This window comes from Pongo pygmaeus, chromosome 5, assembly GCF_028885625.2.
Source record: "Pongo pygmaeus isolate AG05252 chromosome 5, NHGRI_mPonPyg2-v2.0_pri, whole genome shotgun sequence".
In the NCBI taxonomy this organism is placed as follows: domain Eukaryota; kingdom Metazoa; phylum Chordata; class Mammalia; order Primates; family Hominidae; genus Pongo; species Pongo pygmaeus.
The window spans coordinates 155,584,793-155,598,033 of record NC_072378.2 but is presented as its reverse complement, the minus strand read 5'-3'; the positions used below and the strand labels follow the sequence as shown (position 1 = coordinate 155,598,033).

General features: G+C 44.0%; 1 protein-coding gene across 3 annotated transcripts in view; it reads right to left on the bottom strand.

The window, feature by feature from the left end:
• Positions 1–13,241, bottom strand: part of TIAM2 (TIAM Rac1 associated GEF 2) — a 267,112-nt gene that overhangs the window by 212,809 nt on the left and 41,062 nt on the right. The gene's annotated exons all lie outside the window — the stretch shown is intronic.

Below are 13,241 nucleotides of genomic sequence, written 5' to 3'. Positions count from 1 at the left end.
ACAGTGCAACTCCATCTCAAAAAAAAAAAAAAAAAAAAAAAGACAGAGCCAACAGTGCCCTTCCTCTAAGGCTAGCCATAAAATTACAAGGAAAATGATTACCTTAAAGAAAGGAAATAAAACAAACAGCAATGCTGGAAACAGGAAGAGAAGCCAGCAGTGAACCAGAAAGTTTGAGGAAATCCTAGAAAAGAGGGGGAGATAAAATCATACCATCAGCAAAGACACATGGAAAACCACAGCCCAAACCTCGGGAGGTGGGAAGCCTCCTTCCACGGGAGTGTGGGTGTCAAACTCAGAGTCTAAGGCAAGGGTGTGGGAGCAGGCAGTGGGGCAGTCACAGGGTGATAGACAATAACTACAAGCAGGAGGACTGAGCCCTGCCCTGCAATGCTCTCCCCGCTACCTCCCGCCCGCCCCTCCTCTTCGTCTTTAAAACAGAACCGTTAAAGCTGGGCACCACAGCAGTAGGATGTACCCACTGGCTATGGCTAAAACAAACAAACACAAACAAAAACCAAAAAAAAAAAAAAAAAAAGAGGGCACTGTGTCCAAGAAAAAAATATAAGCAAGAAAGTCGGAGAAGAGTTAAGGGTAGTTCTGAACCTCCACGCAAAGGGCAGCTCCCCACAGGGGTAAAAGCACTGTGGCACCACCCACTGTCTTCAACCACTGCAGAGGCAAGGAGGGCCTGCCTGCTACTCACACAGCCCTATTTTGGAACCTCTACAACTACAGAGACGATCAAATGGAACCCTCCCAATTTATCTATGGAGTTCCTAATTCGTTAAAACAAACCAACCACCTAAAATCACAACTTATTTGAGGAAAACTCATTTCTTTCATATTCGAAAGAAAATGGCCATAATGAACAAACAGAACAAAGGAAATAATTTATGGGACAGAAGACAACTTAAAAAAAATTCTAATAAGTATTTTAAGAAAGACTCGAGAAAAATATGCCCATAAAGTAAGACCAAGCTGTTTTGAAGAAAATAGCATAGAAAAAGGGCTTTCTGCCGGGCGCAGTGGCTCACACCTGTAATCCCAGCACTTTGGGAGGCCAAGACGGGTGCATCACGAGGTCAGGAGTTTGAGACCAATCTGGCCAACATAATGAAACCCCATCTCTACTAAAACTACAAAAAGTTAGCCAGGTGTGGTGGTGTGAGCCTGCAATCCCAGCTACTACGGAGGCTGAGGCAGGAGAATAGTGTGAACGCGGAAGGCAGAGGTTGCAGTGAGCCGAGATTGCGCCACTGCACTCCAGCCCAGGCAACAGTGCAAGACTTCGTCTCAAAAAAAAAAGAAAGAAAAAAGAAAAAGGGTTTTCAATAAGAGAAAAAGAAAAAAAGAAATTTAAAACAATTGCTGAAAAGAAACACCAATGGATTGGAGAAATAAAAGGCACCATGCTAAATACCAAAGCTGTGATCTGAAAGATAACACTGAAAAACAGAGGCAAAACACAAAGTTAATAGAGAGGGATAATATATTCGGAGATACAAGATGAGCTTCTTTTTTTTATTCCCCCCAGACAGAGTCTTGCTCTGTCGCCCAGGCTGGAGTGCACCATGGCTGGAGTGCAGTGGTGCAATCTCGGCTCACAGCAGCCTCTGCCTCCCGGGTTCAAACAATTCTGCCTCAGCCTCCCAAGTAGCTGGAATTACAGGCACCTGCCACCACGCTCAGCTAATTTTTGTATTTTTAGTAGCGACAGGGTTTCACCATGTTGGCCAGGCTGGTCTCGAACTCCTGACCTCGTGATCCCCCCACCTCTGCCTCCCAAAGTGCTGAGATTACAGGCGTAAGCCACTGCACCTGGCCACAAGATGACTTTCAAAAGCAGCTAACTAAGACAATAATAGGAAGAGAAGAAAAGTTATACATGAAGAAAGTTTCCCCAGCTGACCAAAGATGTTCAGACACGGTTCAGCTAAACGAATAAAAAACAGTCCAGTTGTATGAATGCAGCATCCTCAATGGTCGTCTCTACACCCAAAAGGACTCTGCAGTATGGTCCTATCACGTGCCTTAGAAATCAAAGATAGCTGTGTGGTCCCATGGCAAGAGAACCAAATCATGAATGAGAACACCTGGCTTCTAGTCTGCTCCAGGAACAACCTGTGTGACTGAGCAGGACGAGTAACCTCTTGTATTTATCTTCTGTGAAAAACAGTGAAACTTTCCCCAGCTATGTTGATGATGACAGATATGTGAACAAACTAGCAGGCAGGAAGAGTCATACAAACTACTATTATATTTGTAAACATATATAGGGATATAATCTAAGGCATGCTTCACATTTACTGTAACATATTCATGTTTTGGCCAATATCCACAAGATCGTATTACAACTATCTGATTTTCTGCAATCCTTCAAAACTATGCCAGGGCCCTCAGGTACCCAGTGGCATGTGTACACTATGGGGTAAGAAGCCTCTCGGATGAGGTTTCCTGTATCTAGACTTGATTGTCAGGAATAAGAAGAGACCAAGGGAGCTGCCAGAAGATTTAGGGTCAAGTCCCTGCTTGTAATTAAGTAGCTGATTAACCCGGAAGAAATTAATAGACTTCAGATTCTTCTAAAAACTGAAAGATTGGGACCAGACCACACTGGGTGCATGGCAGAATCACTGGGGGTGGGGGTGCGGCGGGGCTCCTAAAACATTGCAGGGCCTGGATCCTTACCTTAGAGATTCTTTTTTTTTTTTTTTTTTTTGAGACAGGGTCTCACTCTGTTAACCAGGCTGGAGTGCAGTAGCACAATAGCTGCTTACTGCAGCCTCAAACTCCCAGGCTCAAGCAATCCTCCTGCCTCAGCCTCTTGAGTAGACAGCCCTACAGGTACGCACTACCATGCCTGACTAAGTTTGTTTTGTTTCTGGTAGAGACACGGACTCACTAGGTTGCCCAGGCTAGTCTCGAACTCCTGGACTCAAGTGATCCCTCCCACCTTGGCCTCCCAAAAGTGCTGGCATTACAGACATGAGCCACCGCGCCTGGCCCCTCTAGAGATTGATTAACTGGCCTGGAATTGGCCTCCCAAAAGTGCTGGCATTACAGACATGAGCCACCGCGCCTGGCCCCTCTAGAGACTGATTAACTGGCCTGGAAGGAGACCAAAGGCATCTTTGTTTTAAACTCCACAGACGATTCTCATGTGTAGCCAGTGCTGAGAGCCACTGGGTGAGATGATCTCTAAAAGCCCCCCGGCTCTGTGGAAGGCACAGAGGGCAGCAGGTGAGTGCACAGTCAGCAGAACCTGATTTAAATCCACTTCCAGCCTCTTCCCATCTATGTAACTCTGAGTAAGTTTCTTATCCTTTTGGAATCTCATCCTCTTCACCTGCATCACGGAGGTCACAATGCATCCCCCCAGTGTCATAACACAATTATGCAAACGAAGAACTTGAAAACAGTAACTGGCACTCAGCAGGTGCTCACACAAAGTAATTATCATGATGATTACTACTACTATTCTATAAGTAAAGTAACTGAGGGAGGCTGGAGGGAGGGAAGATTGAGGAGATGTTGCTCAAAGAATAGAAAAGTCCAATTAGATGGGAGGAGTAAGTTCAAGAGCTCTATTGTACAACATGGAAACTATAGTTACTAACAACGTGTTGTATACTTGAAAAATACTGAGTAGATTTTAAGCGTTCTCACCGCAAAAAATAAGTATTTGAGGTAATGCATATATTATTTAGCCACTCCACAATGTGTGTGTATATATGTATATATATAAACAGTACGTTTTACACCATAAAATATATACAATTTTCATCTCCTTAAGTTCCCTGACAGAATGGATTGACCAATGGATCCTGCTTGCTATTATTTATTTGAGACAGAGTCTCACTCTGTCACCCAGGCTGGACTGCAGCGGCGCGATCCCAGCTCACTGCAACCTCCGCCTCCGGGGTTCAAGTGATTCTCTGGCCTCAGCCTCCTGAGTAAGCTGGGACTACAGGTCCCACCATGCCTGGCTAATTTTTGTATTTTTAGTAGAGATGGGGTTTCGCCATGTTGCCCAGGCTGGTCTCAAACTCCGGACCTCAGGTGATCTGCCTGCCTCAGCCTTACAGGCAAGAGCCACCGTGCCCAGCCCCTGCTTGCAATTTAAATTAAGGGATGGGCTTTGGAAGTTGCATAGGCCAAACGCACCAAGCCCTGGAAGACAGGTTTCTAGTCTTGGCTCCAAGAACAACCTGTGTTGTTCCTGGGGGCGGGGGCGGGTCTGCGGTGGTGTAACGGAATGAGGATTATGACACCTGAGGCAGCCGCCTGAAAGGGACCGGGTGCAACAGTCCACAACCCCTACAACAGGACCAGAGCACACCAGCCAGGAGGCCACAGGAAAAGGCTTTCCTCTCCCATAAAGAACAAACACTCAAAGATTAAAAAAAAAGAAAAAAAGTCTGGTTGGAGGATGGGAAGTAGAGTAAAACTGTAACGCTGGCTTTGAGCCAGCCTGCCAGAGTGAGGGAACAGATTCCAGTACAAAACTGTTTCAACTAAGGCTATTTGTTAATTTATCTGAAAGCAAGTAGGTGCCAGCAGACCACTTATTTTCCTCTCATGCTAAAAATAAAAATTTCAAAACTGACCTAATTGGGTCTACATCGCACTAGAACGTGAACACCTCAGATGAAGAGGGAAAACCTACGGAGAAGCTCATTGTAAAACAAATCTTATTTTTCATATTTTAACTAAAGTGTTTTAAGAATTTAGGGCTAAAGAGTGTTTACCAAGTATTCACGGGTAATAAAGTTCATGAATTTTAGGCATCTGTCTATAAACAACTGTGATCAAATCAAAGCTGTGACATGAACGTGACAACTATTTTTTGTAAGGCTTTTTTTTTTAATTCCTTTTTCTTTTGCTGATCACACTCAGAAATTCAGAACAATACAGAATTCTTCCTTGTTTTACTCGTTCTCAATATTGCTTTTTCCACCACACCCTTTTTCTTTGGAGTATGAAGCCAGCCAAAAATAATTTGGCAAAACTGAAACCCATGGAAATCACTGTCACACTTAGAAAAACACAGTTTGAACCCCCATTTAATCTCATTTCTCCAAGGACTAAAATAAGTAGAGGAACTTTCAATTCACCACAAACATGAACAAGTTTTATGAAGTTCTCCCCCAGCCCTGGGGGAAAAAAACAAAAATCTTTCAATCATTTTCTATAACTCAAGTGGTCAGGAACTGTATAAAAGCCCTACTTGAATGGTAACAGAGCTTAATGAGTTTAGAGACTTGTTTTTCACCTTTAATTTAGGACCCAAATTCTGGCTTTGTCCAAGAAGCCAATGAGTTTGGCAAGCATATCCAAGAGCCCCTGGCACTTAGAACAATGGACAGTGTGGACACTGAAATCTACATCCAAAAAAAAATAGGGAACTTGCCTGAGCTGAAAACCCTGAACGGTGGCTGCCCTCCTCCATCAGGCATTACAAGTACCCGGCTCCCTCATTATAATAAATTCTGCTATGACAAAGAATGACACTCATTCTTTGACTTTTGCCATCATTTTCATGATATGAAGACCTGTTATTTTACTTCTAAAAGCTCTACCTACCAAATTTTTTTGTTTCCTACCAAAACAAATTCTTTGTTTCCTACCAAAACAAAGAACTGTGCTCTTGGCCAGGCAGCGTGGCTCACACCTGTAATCCCAGCACTTTTGAGAGGCCAAGGCGGGTGGATCACCTGAGGCCAGGAGTTTGAGACCAGCCTGGCCAACACGGTGAAACCCCATCTCTACTAAAAATACAAAAATTAGCCGGGTGTGGTGGCGCATACCTGTAGTCCCAGCTACCCGGGAGGCTGAGGCACGAGAATCACATGAACCTGGGAGGCAGAGGTTGCAGTGAGCCGAGATGGTGCCACTGCACTCCAGCCTAGGAGACAGAGCAAGACTCCGTCTCAACAAAAAAAAAAAAAAAAAAAAAAAAAGAATTGTGCTCTTGCTGAAGATAAAACAAAGCACCACCATCACCAAAACCAGGATTCCACTCTTGCCTACTCAGCTTGTGTTAGGCTGTTAGGCTTCATTAAATGTCTTCTTCCCTGACATTCGGCAAGTTGCTTCCAATGGGGCCATCTGGTGACTAAGTGGTGCTTTCAATGATAATAGCTCCCCTAACAGCTCCATTACAGCCCTGAGCCACACAGAAGAATTCCCACAAGTAATGAGATTATTCTAAACCCTGATTGATGAAGTATTTATCTGAATAGGGAAACAGCTACGAAGACTAATCAGAAAGGGGGAAAGATGAGAAAGTAATTGCCAAGGAAGAGAAGATTATGCATCTTCTTTGACACAAGGATACCTCAAGGTCCTAATTAACATGGAAATTTAATATAATTTCTCAGAAAATGCCTCTAAAACTTTATAATGTAACAGTCTAGGCAAGAAATTCAAAGTTAATTAGTTTTGGTCAAGGGTCACTTTGTAATAACAAATTACAGTACAAATTATTGCCACATTGAAGTTTGGAAAAAATGGTTACATTAAACAGGAACTACAGTTGAGTTTCAACTGCATAAACCATTTTCTATGCCTAGGCCCTTCCTAGCTATTTGTCAAGTCTTCTGAATGTAACACACGTTTCCAACTCTTTTTGCTTCTGAGCATAAAGCTTAGAGGAAGTAAGCAGTCTGCCACAGGCACACCCTGCTTTATTCTGCCTCTTATTTAGGAAGAGACAAGCTACATTAAACTCATGAAGCTTAAGCTTCAGGGCCCCTCCTATGGTTCTGGGAAGAGCCCCAACAATGCAGTCAGAAGAAAGATCTTTTTGTATTCTTTTAAGAGCCCCCCACCAACCACCCCCCAGCCCCCAACGCCCATTCCCATTCAAATTGTATGAGCATGAGGTCCAACAAAACCTAATCCCCCCAGACCTATACCCCACTTCTGGCAACTTTTACCTAGCTATCCAAACTTCTGGGAAATTTCAGTGCAGACAAAGAACCTTCTCGTACTCCTCAGGAGGCCACCTCCTCCCCACCATGGCCATCAGCATTTTGTCTTCCAGACAAGACCCATGCAAGATCTCAAGAAATTTCTTACATCTCAGACTCAGGGGAAGACAGAGAAAGGGGTGGAGTGGGCTTGATTACTGCTAAAGGGGGATGAAAGCACAATTCTGGTTATCAAAACTTTCTCACGGGACCAAAACATATTTTTTCTTTTTAAGAGACAGGTTCAGGCATAGTGGCTCACGTCTGTAATCCCAGCATTTTGAGAGGCCAAGGGGGGAGGATCACTTGACCCCAGGAGTTCAAGACCAGCCTTGACAACATGGCAAACCCCATCTTCACACAAAAAAATGAAAGTTAGCCAGGTGTGGTGGCACACACCTGTAGTCCCAGCTACTCAGGAGACTGAGGTAGGAGGATCACCTGAGTCTGGTAGGTTGAGGCTGCAGTGAGCCAAAAATCACGCCACTACACTCCAGCCTGGGTGACAGAGTAAGACCCTATCGCCAAAAAAAAAAAAAAAAAAAAAAAAGACAAGCTCACAGGCTCTTGCTCTGTCACCCAGGCTGGAGTGCAGTGGTGTGGAGTGTGGTGGCATAATCACAGCTCACTGCAGCCTCAAACTCCTGGGCTCAAGGGACCCTCTCACCTCAGCCTCCTGAGTTGCTGGGACTATAGGTGTGCACCACAATACCTGGCTAATATTTTTATTTTGGTAGAGATGGGGTCTCACTATGTTGCCCAGGCTGGTCTCGAATTTCTGGCCTCAAGCAATTCTCCTGCCTTGGCCTCCCAAAATACTGCAATTACAGGCATGAGCCACTGCACCTGGCCAGGCCTACTCTTCATTTTTAAACGTCAAACTCTAGTATTTTCATCTTAATCAAAAACACAGTGCTTTTTCATACCAGCTTCTGATATCAGCATTGTCTTAGTAGTTTCAATACTTTGTTGAACAGAGACCGAAAGCAAAGGGAGCATGCACATAGTGTTTTGCGCAGCACCTTCTCTGCATCATGTATCCCACCTCCAACTAGCCCCAAGGGAAGACCGTTGAAGGGAGAGTGGAAATACAGCATCCCGTGTCTCTCTTCTTACCGTCTACTGAAATGCAGGCGGCACTGGGAACAAAGAGCCAGTCTCTCTAACCCCAGGCATCCCATCTGGGGGAAGGGGTGGGAGGGCAGGGCAGGCCAACCTAGACCCTACAGAACTAGCTGGCAGATGGTGGGTCAGAAGGCACTAGGGGCTGAAATGCTTCTCACAACAGGTGGGTCATCTGAAGGATGACAGGGGTGAGAAGGCTTAGGAAAGCTCAGGCCATCAGAGACTTTTCTTAAACTTATTACCACCCTCATTACATGGTGTGTTCACTTTGGGAAAATTCATCAAGTTCCACACCATGATTTGTGCCCTTCAATAAAAGGTTTGTTTTAATGCTCCTTATTTAACAACTCAGCAAGAAGGAAAATCTTAAACTCTGTTTTCTCCCACAACTGGAGAAAGAAACTGCCTCTTTTGATCCTAAAAGTGAAAACAGAGAAACAAAAGAATTCTTTAGGGTGGACCAGGTACTCCAAAAACAGAATGAAGAGCAAAGGCCCGGCCAACAGCAACTTCAGATAAAGATGCAGAACAGCAATGGACACAGAAGAAGGATGGACTCAGAAACAAGCTCCGAGGGCTGGACACGGTGGCTCACACCTGCAATCCCAGCACTTTGGGAGGTGGAGGCGGGCAGATCACTTGAGGTCAGGAGTTCAAGACCAGACTGGCCTACATGTCAAAACCCCATCTCTACTAAAAATACAAAAATTAGGCAGGCGTGGTGGTGCGTGCCTGTAATCCCAGCTACTCAGGAGGCTGAGGCAGGAGAACTGCCTGAACCCGGGAGGCAGAGGTTGCAGTGAGCAGAGATTGCGCCACTGCACTCCAGCTTGGGCGACAGAGCGAGTCTCTATTTCAAAAAAATAAAAAAAGAAAAGAAACAAGCCTGGAGGAGCACATTGAAAACTATTCATGCTGACCTGCAACTTTAAGGGAACAGTGCATTTAGTTCCAGGTGATGAGAGGGAGTGAGGATTTTTTTTCAGAACAGAAATATAGAAAAACTTTAAAGCCTTAATCATTGAAAACAGAAAACTGCAGAGCTATTGAACTCAAGGGAAAGGAAAGATGATCACCTTCAGAGTTTATTTAGGACCTTCTATACACTAGTTATGCTGCCAACTTCTTTATGTCATTGAGGCCTCACAACTCTATTCGAGGTCGGTATTTTACTGCCCCCATTTTACAGATGAGAAAATTGAAGCTCAGAAAATTTACCTACATTGAACATTTACAAGCAATAGTTCAAGAAGAAAAGAATGGAATCAGAGCTAACGCCAAAGATGTTCCTCCTGGGACACTACAAGTTGCCAAGGCAGCTTGGAAGAATGTTCTTGAACTACAGGACAGGAAACCATGAAGTAACAATTAGGTGAAGGGAAACTGAAAAAGTTATAGAGAGCCGTGCGTAAGGACAAAGGCAAATTCCCTGGGCCCTGACTCTAACAATAATTTTAAATGTCTGAACTTTAAGAATCTCTCCAGGCCAGGCGCAGTGGCTTATGCCTGTAATCCCAGCACTTTGGGAGGCCAAGGCAGGCGGATCACCTGAGGTCAGGAGTTCGAGACCAGCCTAACCAACATGGAGAAACCCCATCTCTACTAAAAATAAAAAAATTAGCCGGGCGTGGTGGTGTATGCCTGGAATCCCAGCTGCTCAGGAGGCTGAGGCAGGAGAATCGCTTGAACCTGGGAGGCGGAGGTTGCAGTGAGCCAAGATCATGCCATTGCACTCCAGCCTGGGCAACAAGAGTAAAACTCCATCTCAAAAAAATAAAAAATAAATAAATAAATAAATAATAATTTCTCCAAACTTTAGAGCCAACAAGGACCTTTGAGGTCAACACACTCTTTTTTTTTTTTTTTCTTTTTTGAGACTGGAGTGCAGTGGTACAATCTTGGCTCACTGCAACCTCCACCTCCTGGGTTCAAGTGATTCTCCTGCCTCAGCCTCCCAAGTAGCTGGGACTACAGGCGTGTGCCTCTACGCCTGGCTAATTTTTTTGTATTTTTGGTAGAGATGGGGTTTTACCATATTGCCCAGGCTGGTCTCAAATTCCTGACATCCAGTGATCTTCCCGCCTTGGCCTCCCAAAGTGCTGGAATTACAAGCATGAGCCACCACACCTGGCCTCAACACACTTTTTAAAGAAAGAAACCAGGAACAAATGACACATTTCAGCACAGGACATTACTGCCCTCCTCCCTTCCTTTATTCATGCGACGTTCTTTTAACACACAATTGCTGGATGGCCACTCTGTTTGGGGTATCTTTTAGAGTCTAATTAATATCTCCCTTAACTTTCCACCTCAAAAGCCTAAATGATACATACTCTGTACACAGGGTTTTTCTTTCTTTGCTTAATCTGTTCAGAAAGATTTACCCAAAAAGGGATCAACAATTGTTAATGAAGCATTAAACACAAGCTCCAAGTCCAGGGAAAATTAAAAATTATATGTATAGAGACGTTCATGTTTCAAAAAATAAAGAGATACAAGTTACAGTCTTTGTACCATCGCAGCCTTCCAAGGGCCATTTACATCAACCCAGCAAGGGCTGTGTGCATGACCCTGTCCCAGAATTAATTACCATCTACCGAGTAATCATTTGTATTAATGAGAATCAAATGTTTTCATTAACACACAAGTCTGAAAAGTACAAGAACTTACAGCCTTTTCCAGAAGCCTCTACTGGATCTCAATCAGGTTTAATTTTCCTAATTATGGAAAAAAAGAGGCTAAGTTACATTCCAAATTGCTTAGACCTTACAGTTTCAATGATGATGATCAGTACACATACACACAGGAATAAGATGGTGTTTGCAAAACTCCAACATTAGTCTGAGTCTCCTGAACTAACAGGAAAAGGCTGGGTACAGTCTCACACCTGTTAATCCCAACTTTGGGAGGCTAAAATGGGTGAATCCTCTGAGGTCAAGAGTTTGAGACCAGCCTGATCAACATAGCAAAACCCCATTTCTACTAAAAATACAAAAATTAGCCGGGTATGGTGGCACACACCTGTAGTTCCAGCTACTCGGGAAGCTGAGGCAGGAGGATCGCTTGAACCCGGGAGGTGGAAATGCAGTGAGCCGAGATCATGCCACTGCACTCCAGCCTGGGTGACAGAGCAAGACTCTGCCTCAAAAAAAAAAAATAGGAAGATACATTTAAGGTGAAGAATAAAAAAACAGCAAAACAAAACTTACATCACTTGCACATCCATTCAGCAAATAAAGAATCAGTGCATACATGGATCAAACGAACTATAATAATCAATTCATTCCCTCCAAACCATATTTCTACCTTTTCCTCCTTAACTGTGAAAGCTTCGTGGACCCATATAGGTATTACTGAAATACAATTTTAAATTTCCTTAGATTTATTATGGTGGGTTTTGGTTTCTGTTTTTTAATAGGGATCCTATAAACATTAAAAAATATTAATTCATAATCAGCTAATGAAAAATATTTTTCAACTCTATTTTTAAAAACTTCCTAATAAACAGGATCTTTGAAAACATCTGCGGCTAGTATCATACTTAATGGTGAAAATTGAATGCATTCTATTAAGACCAGGAATAAGCCAATATATATTGTGTTGGAGGTCCCAGCCAATGTGATAAGGCAGGAAAGAGGTTAACTAGCCTAGCCAGGAATCAAACGTGGGCTCTCAGACTCCAAAGCACATGCTCTGAGGCAGGAGCTCCACAGAGAGATGCAACTCTGAGGTGAAAAGGCTTCATTCACTTCTGAAGCACTCAGTTGCAGGAGGGCAGCAAACATCTAGATAAAGACATCCAGTTGAAGGTTAAAACACTGGACCTAGCCAGGCACGTTGGCTCATGCCTGTAATCCCAGCACTTTGGGAGGCCAAGGTGGGCAGATCACCTAAGGTCAGAACTTCAAGACCAGCCTGGCCAACATGGTGAAACTCCATCCCTACTCAAAATACAAAAATTAGCTGGGCATGGTGGTGGGTGCCTATAATCAAACCCAGCTACTTGGGAGGCTGAGGCAGGAGAATTGCTTGAACCTGGTAGGCAGAGGTTGCAGTGAGCCGAGACTGTGCCATTGCACTCCAGCCTGGGCAATGCAGCAAGACTCTATCTCAAACAAAACAAAACAAACAAACAAACAAAAAAAAACAATGGACCCCGAAGAAAGTTCTCAACTAGTTATATTGACTGGGCAGAAACTGGCATGTATTCTGGTAGGTGAAGGCAGGGGCAAAGCAAAAAATTATCCACTGAAGAGAACCCAGGTTGGCACCCTAGGGAGAACCTCACTGTTTGACAGTGGGACAAGGAAAGAGACTCCAAAAGGAGGCAGGAAAAAAAAAAAAAGTAAGCAACAGAGAAGAAAGCCAAGAGAGGCCAGGTGCAGTGGCTCACGCCTGTAATCCCAACACTTTGGGAGGCTGAGGTGGGCAGATAACCTGAGGTCAGGAGTTCAAGACCAGCCTAGCTAACATAGTGAAACCCCGTCTCTACTAAAAATGCAAAAATTAGCCGGGTGTGGTGGCACGCACCTGTAATCCTGGCTACTCAGAAGGCTGAGGCAGGAGAATCGCTTGAACCCGGGAGCGGGAGGTTGCAGTGAGCCGAGATGGCATCACTGCACTCCAGCCTGGGCAACAGAGCAAGACTCCGTCTCAAAAAAAAAAAAAAAAAGAAAGGAAAGCCAAGAGAAAGGAGCTGGCCCAGGAGCAGAAGTTACTTCAAGGAGGAGACAAGCGTCTTCTAGGAAACAGACAGGGCGGCTCTGAAGAAGACACTGCGTGTGAAATATTTCTGGGGCGAACTTTTTTTTCTGAGCATAACTCATACTTGGCACGGTTTCCTTTCTGAGCTAAGAAACTAAACCTTTCTATTCTTGAGTTTTATCTTTAAACCTGAGAAACCTGCTGTGCTTCTACTCTAAATTTCAGAGCCAAAGTGCTATATCAACTACAAGATTAGGGAATTTCATAAAATAAAACAAATATTGGAGACCACAGATAAAGTTGCTCAAAAGCAAAAAAGGACTATGTCTTATTTTTTTAACAGTTGTTTTGGGGAGACAAGCCAGCTCCCTTAGGGAATTAATGTAACCTAAAACGTAACCATGCTCCTGAGAGACCACAGAAGTAGCCCAGTGGTCA